Source organism: Brassica napus, chromosome C1, assembly GCF_020379485.1.
Source record: "Brassica napus cultivar Da-Ae chromosome C1, Da-Ae, whole genome shotgun sequence".
Lineage (NCBI taxonomy): Eukaryota > Viridiplantae > Streptophyta > Magnoliopsida > Brassicales > Brassicaceae > Brassica > Brassica napus.
In genome coordinates, this window is record NC_063444.1 from 49960022 (window position 1) to 49970227 (window position 10206).

Genomic DNA, 10206 nt, shown 5'->3' on the forward strand with positions numbered 1-10206 from the left:
TTAGCCCATAGATTTTGAGAAAATTTCAAAAAATATGACAATATTGTTTTAATGCCTAGTTGCATCCTGCACTAACATATTATTATGATGTTCAAAGAGGTTTGGAGCCTTTGTGCTCTCCGTTTATCAAGAAAATAATAATTTTATATTGGTTATTCCATCGATTTAGGAGGTATTATGAAGCTTTACTAAATTGATTGATAAAAACAATTGAACGATGCTGATTTACCATGAAAATGAGTTTAGCATACATAAATACAAATGTAGAATATGGTATAAATTTTAAAACAACACTAAAGATTATAGGCTTCAGTATATAAAGTATTTACCAAAAACTCAATATTTTTGTAGGGGTTAGCCCATAGATATTGAGAAAATTTCAAAAAATATGACAATATTGTTTTAATGCCTAGTTGCATCCTGCACTAACATATGATGATGTTCAACGAGGTTTGGAGCCTTTGTCGTGTCCGTTTATCAAGAAAATAATAATTTTATAGTGGTTATTCCATCGATTTAGGGAGTATTATGAAGTATTATTAAATTATTTGATAAAAACAATTGAAAGATGCTCATTTACCATGAAAATGAGTTAAGCATACATAAATACAAATGTAGAATATGGTATAAATTTTAAAACAACACTAAAGATTATAGGCTTCAGTATATAAAGTATTTACCAAAAACTCAATATTTTTGTAGGGGGTTACCCCATAGATTTTGAGAAAATTTCAAAAAATATGACAATATTGTTTTAATGCCTAGTTGCATCCAGCACTAACATATGATGATTATCAAAGAGGTTTGGAGCCTTAGTTCTCTCCGTTCATCAAGAAAATAATAATTTTATATTGGTTATTCCATCGATTTAGGGGGTATTATGAAGTTTTACTAAATTAATTGATAAAAACAACTGAACGATGCTCATTTACCATGAAAAAGAGTTTAGCATACATTAATACAAATGTAGAATATGGTAGAAATTTTAAAATAACATTAAAGATTATAGGCTTTAGTATATAAAGTATTTACCAAAAACTCAATATTTTTATAGGGTTAGCCCATAGATTTTGAGAAAATTTCAAAAAATATGACAATATTGTTTTAATGCCTAGTTTCATCCTACACTAACATATGATGATGTTCAAAGAGGTTTGGAGCTTTTGTCGTCTCCGTTTAGCAAGAAAATAATAATTTTATAGTGGTTATTCCATTGATTTAGGGAGTATTATGAAGTTTTATTAAATTATTTGATAAAAACAATTGAAAGATGCTCATTTACCATGAAAATGAGTTTAGCAGACATAAATACAAATGAATAATATGGTAGAAATTTTAAAACAACACTAAGGATTATAGGCTTCAGTATACAAAGTATTTACCAAAAACTCAATATTTTTGTAGGGTGTTAGCCCATAGATTATGAGAAAATTTTAAAAAATCTGACAATATTGTTTTATTGGCTAGATGCATCCTGCACTAAGATATGATGATGTTCAAAGTGGTTTGGGGCTTTTGTGCTCTCCGTTTATCAAGAAAATAATAATTTTATAGTGGTTATTCCTTCGATGTAGGAGGTATTATGAAGTTTTATTAAATTAATTGATAAAAACCATTGAACGATGCTCATTTACCATGAAAAAGAGTTTAGCATACATTAATAAAAATGTAGAATATGGTAGAAATTTTATTATAACATTAAAGATTATAGGCTTTAGTATATAAAGTATTTACCAAAAACACAATATTTTTTAGGGGTTAGCCCATAGATTTTGAGAAAATTTCAAAAAAGATGACAATATTGTTTTAATGCCTAGTTGCATCTTGCACTAACATATTATGATGTTCAAAGAGGTTTGGAGCCTTTGTGCTCTCCGTTTATCAAGAAAATAATAATTTTATATTGGTTATTCCATCGATTTAGGAGGTATTATGAGCTTTACTAAATTGATTGATAAAACAATTGAACGATGCTGATTTACCATGAAAATGAGTTTAGCATACATAAATACAAATTAGAATATGGTATAAATTTAAAACAAAAAAATAAAGATTCAGCTTCATAATAAGTATTTACAAAACTCAATATTTTTGTAGGGTTAGCCCATAGATATTGAGAAAATTTCAAAAAATATGACAATATTGTTTTAATGCCTAGTTGCATCCTGCACTAACATATGATGATTTCAACGAGGTTTGGAGCCTTGGTCGTGTCCGTTTATCAAGAAAATAATAATTTTATAGTGGTTATTCCATCGATTTAGGGAGTATTATGAAGTATTATTAATTATTTGATAAAAACAATTGAAAGATGCTCATTTACCATGAAAATGAGTTAAGCATACATAAATACAAATGTAGAATATGGTATAAATTTTAAACAACACTAAAGATTATAGGCTTCAGTATATAAAGTATTTACCAAAAACTCAATCATTTTTGTAGGGGTTACCCCATAGATTTTGAGAAAATTTCAAAAAATATGACAATATTGTTTTAATGCCTAGTTGCATCCAGCACTAACATATGATGATTATCAAAGAGGTTGGAGCCTTGTTCTCTCGTTCATCAAGAAATAATATTTTTATATTGGTTATTCCATTGATTTAGGGGGTATTATGAAGTTTTACTAAATTAATTGATAAAAACACTGAACGATGCTCATTTACAATGAAAAAGAGTTTAGCATACATTAATACAAATGTAGAATATGGTAGAAATTTTAAAATAACATTAAAGATTATAGGCTTTAGTATATAAAGTATTTACCAAAAACTCAATATTTTTTAGGGGTTTAGCCCATAGATTTTGAGAAAAATTCAAAAAATATGACAATATTGTTTTAATGCCTAGTTGCATCCTGCACTAACATATTATGATGTTCACAGAGGTTTGGAGCCTTTGTGCTCTCCGTTTTATCAAGAAATATAAAATACATAAGTTATATTGGTAGATACCTCGATTTAGGGAGGTATTAGGAGCTTTACTAAATTGATTGATAAAACAATTGAACGCTGATGCTTATACCTGAAAATGAGTTTAGCAAAACATAATACAAATGTAGAATATGGTTAATAAATTTTAAACCACACTAAAGATTATAGGCTTCAGTATATAAAGTATGTACCAAAAACTCAATATTTTTGTAGGGGTTAGCCCATAGATTTTGAGAAAATTTCAAAAAATATGACAATATTGTTTTAATGCCTAGTTGCATCCTGCACTACATATGATGATGTTCAACGAGGTTTGGAGCCTTGGTCGTGTCCGTTTATCAAGAAAATAATAATTTTATAGTGTTATCTCTATCGATTTAGGGAGTTTATGAAGTATTAATTAAATTATTTGATAAAAACAATTGAAAGATGCTCATTTACCATGAAAATGAGTTTAGCATACATAAATAAAACAAATGTAGAATATGGTATAAATTTTAAAACAACACTAAAATTATAGGCTTCAGTATATAAAGTATTACAAAAACTCAATATTTTTGTAGGGGTTAGACCATAGATTTTGAGAAAATTTCAAAAAATATGACAATATTGTTTTAATGCCTAGTTGCATCCAGCACTAACATATGATGATGTTCAAAGAGGTTTGGAGTCTTTGTTCTCTCCGTTCATCAAGAAAATAATAATTTTATATTGGTTATTCCATCGATTTAGGGGTTATTATGAAGTTTTTACTAAATTAATTGATAAAAACAACTGAACGATGCTCATGTTACCATGAAAAAGAATTAGCATACATTAATAAAATGTAGATATGTAGGTAAAATTTTAAAATAACATAAAGATTATAGTCTTTAGTATATAAAGTATTTACCAAAAACTCAATATTTTTTAGGGGTTTAGCCCATAGATTTTGAGAAAATTCTAAAAAATATGACAATATTGTTTTAATGCCTAGTTGCATCCTGCACTAACATATTATGATGTTCACAGAGGTTTGGAGCCTTTGTGCTCTCCGTTTATCAAGAAAATAATAATTTTATATTGGTTATTCCATCGATTTAGGAGGTATTATGAAGTTTTACTAAAATGATTGATAAAAACAATTGAACAATGCTGATTTACCATGAAAATGAGTTTAGCATACATAAATACAAATGTAGAATATGGTATAAATTTTAAAACAACACTAAAGATTATAGGCTTCAGTATATAAAGTATTTACCAAAAACTCAATATTTTTGTAAGGGTTAGCCCATAGATTTTGAGAAAATTTCAAAAAATATGACAATATTGTTTTAATGCCTAGTTGCATCCTGCACTAACATATGATGATGTTCAACGAGGTTTGGAGCCTTTGTCGTGTCCGTTTTATCAAGAAATAATTTTATAGTGGTATTCCATCGATTTAGGGAGTATTATATTAATAAATTATTTGATAAAAAAACAATTGAAAGATGCTCATTTACCATGAAAATGAGTTTAGCATACATAAATAAAAATGTAGAATATGGTATAAAAATTTAAAACAACACTAAAGATTATAGGCTTCAGTATATAAAGTATTTACCAAAAACTCAATATTTTTGTAGGGGGTACCCCATAGATTTTGAGAAAATTTCAAAAAATATGACAATATTGTTTTAATGCCTAGTTGCATCCAACTAACATATGATGATGTTCAAAGAGGTTTGGAGCCTTTGTTCTCTCCGTTCATCAAGAAAATAATAATTTTATATAGGTTATTCCATCGATTTAGGGGGTTTTATGAAGTTTTACTAAATTAATTGATAAAAACAACTGAACGATGCTCATTTACCATGAAAAAGAGTTTAGCATACATTAATACAAATGTAGAATATGGTAGAAATTTTAAAATAACATTAAAGATTATAGGCTTTAGTATATAAAGTATTTACCAAAAACTCAATATTTTTTAGTGGTTTAGCCCATAGATTTTGAGAAAATTTTAAAAAATATGACAATATTGTTTTAATGCCTAGTTGCATCATGCACTAACATATTATGATGTTCACAGAGGTTTGGAGCCTTTGTGCTCTCCGTTTATCAAGAAAATAATAATTTTATATTGGTTATTCCATCGATTTAGGGGGTATTATGAAGTTTTACTAAATTAATTGATAAAAAAAATTGAACGATGCTCATTTACCATGAAAAAGAGTTTAGCATACATTAATACAAATGTATAATATGGTATAAGTTTTAAAACAACACTAAAGATTATAGGCTTCAGTATATAAAGTATTTACCAAAACTCAATATTTTTGTAGGGGTTAGCCCATAGATTTTGAGAAAATTTCAAAAATATGACAATATGTTTTAATGCCTAGTTGCATCCAGCACTAACATATGATGATGTTCAAAGAGGTTTGGAGCCTTTGTTCTCTCCGTTCATCAAGAAAATAATAATTTTATATTGGTTATTCCATCGATTTAGGGGGTATTATGAAGTTTTACTAAATTAATTGATAAAAAAAACAACTGAACATGCTCATTTACCATGAAAAAGAATTTAGCATACATTAATACAAATGTAGAATCTGGTAGAAATTTTAAAAATAATAACATTAAAGATATAGGCTTTAGTATATAAATATTTACCAAAAACTCAATATTTTTTAGGGGGTTTAGCCCATAGATTTTGAGAAAATTTCTAAAAATATGACAATATTGTTTTAATGCCTAGTTGCATCCTGCACTAACATATTATGATGTTCACAGAGGTTTGGAGCCTTTGTGCTCTCCGTTTATCAAAAAATAATAATTTATATTGGTTATTCCATCGATTTAGGAGGTATTATGAAGCTTTACTAAATGATTGATAAAACAATTGAACAATGCTGATTTACCATGAAATGAGTTTAGCATACATAATACAAATGTAGAATATGGTATAAATTTTAAAACAACACTAAGATTATAGGCTTCAGTATATAAAGTATTTACCAAAAACTCAATATTTTTGTAGGGTTAGCCCATAGATTTTGAGAAAATTTCAAAAAATATGACAATATTGTTTTAATGCCTAGTTGCATCCTGCACTAACATATGATGATGTTCAACGAGGTTTGGAGCCTTTGTCGTGTCCGTTTATCAAGAAAATAATAATTTTATAGTGGTTATTCCATCGATTTAGGGAGTATTATGAAGTATTATTAATTATTTGATAAAAACATTGAAAGATGCTCATTTACCATGAAATGAGTTTAGCATACATAAAATACAAATGTAGAATATGGTATAAATTTTAAAACAACACTAAAGATTATAGGCTTCAGTATATAAAGTATTTACCAAAAACTCAATATTTTTGTAGGGGGTTACCCCATAGATTTTGAGAAATTTCAAAAATATGACAATATTGTTTTAATGCCTAGTTGCATCCAGCACTACATATGATGATGTTCAAAGAGGTTGGAGCCTTTGTTTCTCTCCATTCATCAAGAAAATAATAATTTTATATTGGTTATTCCATCGATTTAGGGGGTTTTATGAAGTTTTACTAAATTAATTGATAAAAACAACTGAACGATGCTCATTTACCATGAAAAAGAGTTTAGCATACATTAATACAAATGTAGAATATGGTAGAATTTTAAAATACACTTAAGATTGTAGGCTTCAGTATATAAAGTATTTACCAAAAACTCAATATTTTTTAGCGGTTAGCCCATAGATTTTGAGAAAATTTAAAAAATATGACAATATTGTTTTAATGCCTAGTTGCATCCTGCACTAACATATGATGATGTTCACAGAGTTTGGAGCCTTTGTGCTCTCCGTTTATCAAGAAAATAATAATTTTATATTGGTTATTCCATCGATTTAGGGGGTATTATGAAGTTTTACTAAATTAATTGATAAAAAAAATTGAACGATGCTCATTTACCATGAAAAGAGTTTTAGCATACATTAATACAAATGTATAATATGGTATAAGTTTTAAAACAACACTAAAGATTATAGGCTTCAGTTTATAAAGTATTTACCAAAAACTCAATATTTTTGTAGGGGTTAGCCCATAGATTTTGAGAAAATTTCAAATATATGACAATATTGTTTTAATGCCTAGTTTGCATCCTGCACTAACATATGATGATTTCAAAGTGTTTTGAAGCCTTTGTTCTCTCCGTTTATCAAGAAATAATAATTCTATATTGGTTATTCCATCGATTTAGGGGTATTATGAAGTTTTCCTAAATTAATTGATAAAAACAATTAAACGATGCTCATTTACCATGAAAAAGAGTTTAGCATACATTAATACAAATGTAGAATATGGTATAAATTTTAAAACAACACTAAAGATTATAGGCTTCAGTATATAAAGTATGTACCAAAAACTCAATATTTTTGTAGGGGTTAGCCCATAGATTTTGAGAAATTTTTTTAAAAAATGACAATATTGTTTTAATGCCTAGTTGCATCCTGCACTAACATATGATGATGTTCAAAGAGGTTTGGAGCCTTTGCCGTGTCCGTTTATCAATAAAATAATAATTTTATAGTGGTTATTCCATTGATTTAGGGAGTATTATGAAGTTTTATTAAAATTATTTGATAAAAACAATTGAAAGATGCTGATTTACCATGAAAATGAGTTTAACATACATTAATACGAATGTAGAATATGGTATAAATTTTAAAACAACACTTAAGATTATAGGCTTCAGTATATAAAGTATTTACCAAAAACTCAATATTTTTGTAGGGTCATTTTTGAGAAAATTCAAAAAATTGAAATATTGTTTTAATGCCTAGTTGCATCCTGCACTAACATATGATGATGTTCAAAGAGGTTTGGAGCCTTTGTCGTCTCCGTTTATGAAGAAAATAATAAATTTATAATGGTTATTCCATCGATTTAGGGAGTATTATGAAGTTTTATTAAATTATTTGATAAAAACAATTGAAAGATGCTCATTTACCATGAAATGAGTTTAGCATACATTAAATTCAAATGTAGAATATGGTATAATTTTAAAACACACTAAAGATTATATGCTTCAGTATATAAAGTATTTACCAAAACTCAATATTTTGTAGGGGTTAGCCCATAGATTTTGAGAAAATTTCAAACAATATGACAATATTGTTTTAATGCCTAGTTGCATCCAGCACTAACATATGATGATGTTCAAAGAGGTTTGGAGCCTTTGTCGTCTCCGTTTAGCAAGAAAATAATAAATTTATAGTGGTTATTCCATTGATTAGGGAGTATATATGAATTTTATTAAATTATTTGATAAAAACAATGAAAGATGCTCATTTACTATGAAATGAGTTTAGCATACATAAATACAAATGATAATATGGTAGAAATTTTAAAACAACACTAAGATTATAGGCTTCAGTATATAAAGTATTTACCAAAAACTCAATATTTTTGTAGGTTGTTAGCCCATAGATTTTGAGAAATTTAAAAATCTGACAATATTGTTTTATTGCCTAGTTGCATCCTGCACTAACATATGATGATGTTCAAAGTGGTTTGGGGCCTTTGTGCTCTCCGTTTATCAAGAAAATAATAATTTTATAGTGGTTATTCCTTCGATTTAGGAGGAATTATGAAGTTTTATTAAATTAATTGATAAAAACCATTGAACGATGCTCATTTACCATGAAAAAGAGTTTAACATACATTAATACAAATGTAGAATATGGTAGAGATTTTAAAACAACACTTAAGATTATAGGCTTCAGTATATAAAGTATTTACCAAAAATTCAATATTTTTGTAGGGGTTAAGCCCATAGATTTTGAGAAAATTTCAACAAATATGAAAATATTGTTTTAATGCCTAGTTGCATCCTGCACTAACATATGATGATGTTAAAAGAGGTTTGGAGCCTTTGTCGTCTCCGTTTATGAAGAAAATAATAAATTTTATAGTGGTTATTCCATTGATTTAGGGAGTATTATGAAGTTTTATTAAATTATTTGATAAAAACAATTGAAAGATGCTCATTTACCATGAAAACGAGTTTAGCATACATAAATACAAATGTAGAATATGATATAAATTTTAAAACAACACTAAAGATTATATGCTTCAGTATATAAAGTATTTACCAAAAACTCAATATTTTTGTAGGGGTTGCCCATAGATTTTGAAAAAATTTAAAAAAATATGACAATATTGTTTTAATGCCTAGTTGCATCTCCACTAACATATGATGATGTTCAAAGAGGTTTGGAGCTTTTGTCGTCTCCGTTTAGCAGAAAATAATAATTTTATAGTGGTTATTCCATCGATTTGGGAGTATTATGAGTTTTATTAAATTATTTGATAAAACAATTGAACGATGCTCATTTACCATGAAATGAGTTTAACATACATAAATACAAATGTAGAATATGGTATAAAATTTTAAAACACACTAAAGATTATAGGCTTCAGTATATAAAGTATTTACCAAAAACTCAATATTTTTGTAGGGTTAGCCCATAGATTTTGAGAAAATTTCAAAAATATGACAATATTGTTTTATGCCTAGTTGCATCCATGCACTAACATATGATGATGTTCAAGAGGTTTGGAGCCTTTGTCGTCTCCGTTTATGAAGAAAATAATAATTATAGTGGTTATTCCATTGATTGAGGGAGTATTATGAAGTTTTAACTAATTAATGATAAAAAAATTGAACGATGCTCATTTACCATGAAATAGTTTAGCATACATTAATACAAATGTAAAATTGTAGAGATTTTAAAACAACACTTAGATTATAGGCTTCAGTATATAAAGTATTTACCAAAAACTCAATATTTTGTAGGGGGGTTAGCCCATAGATTTTTGAGAAAATTTCAAAAATATGACAATATTGTTTTAATGCCTAGTTGCATCCTGCACTAACATATGATGATGTTAAGAGGTTTGGAGCCTTTGTCGTCTCCGTTTATGAAGAAAATAATAAATAATATAGTGGTTATTCCTTGATTGGGAGTATTATGAAGTTTTATTAAATTATTTGATAAAACACATTTGAAAAGATGCTCATTTCTATGAAAATGTTTTCACATACATTAATACAATGTAGAATACTGGTAGAGATTTTTAAAACAACACTTAGAGATTAGAGGCCATTCAGTATGTAAAAAACAGTATGTTTTTGACATAGAACGCAAATTTAGGTAAAAAGACTATGAGTTAATGTCGGCCATGGTAGTCACCTGTAATTATGATGATGGGACAGGGTGGCAAGCCTGTGGTTGCCAGAAAAATAATAAT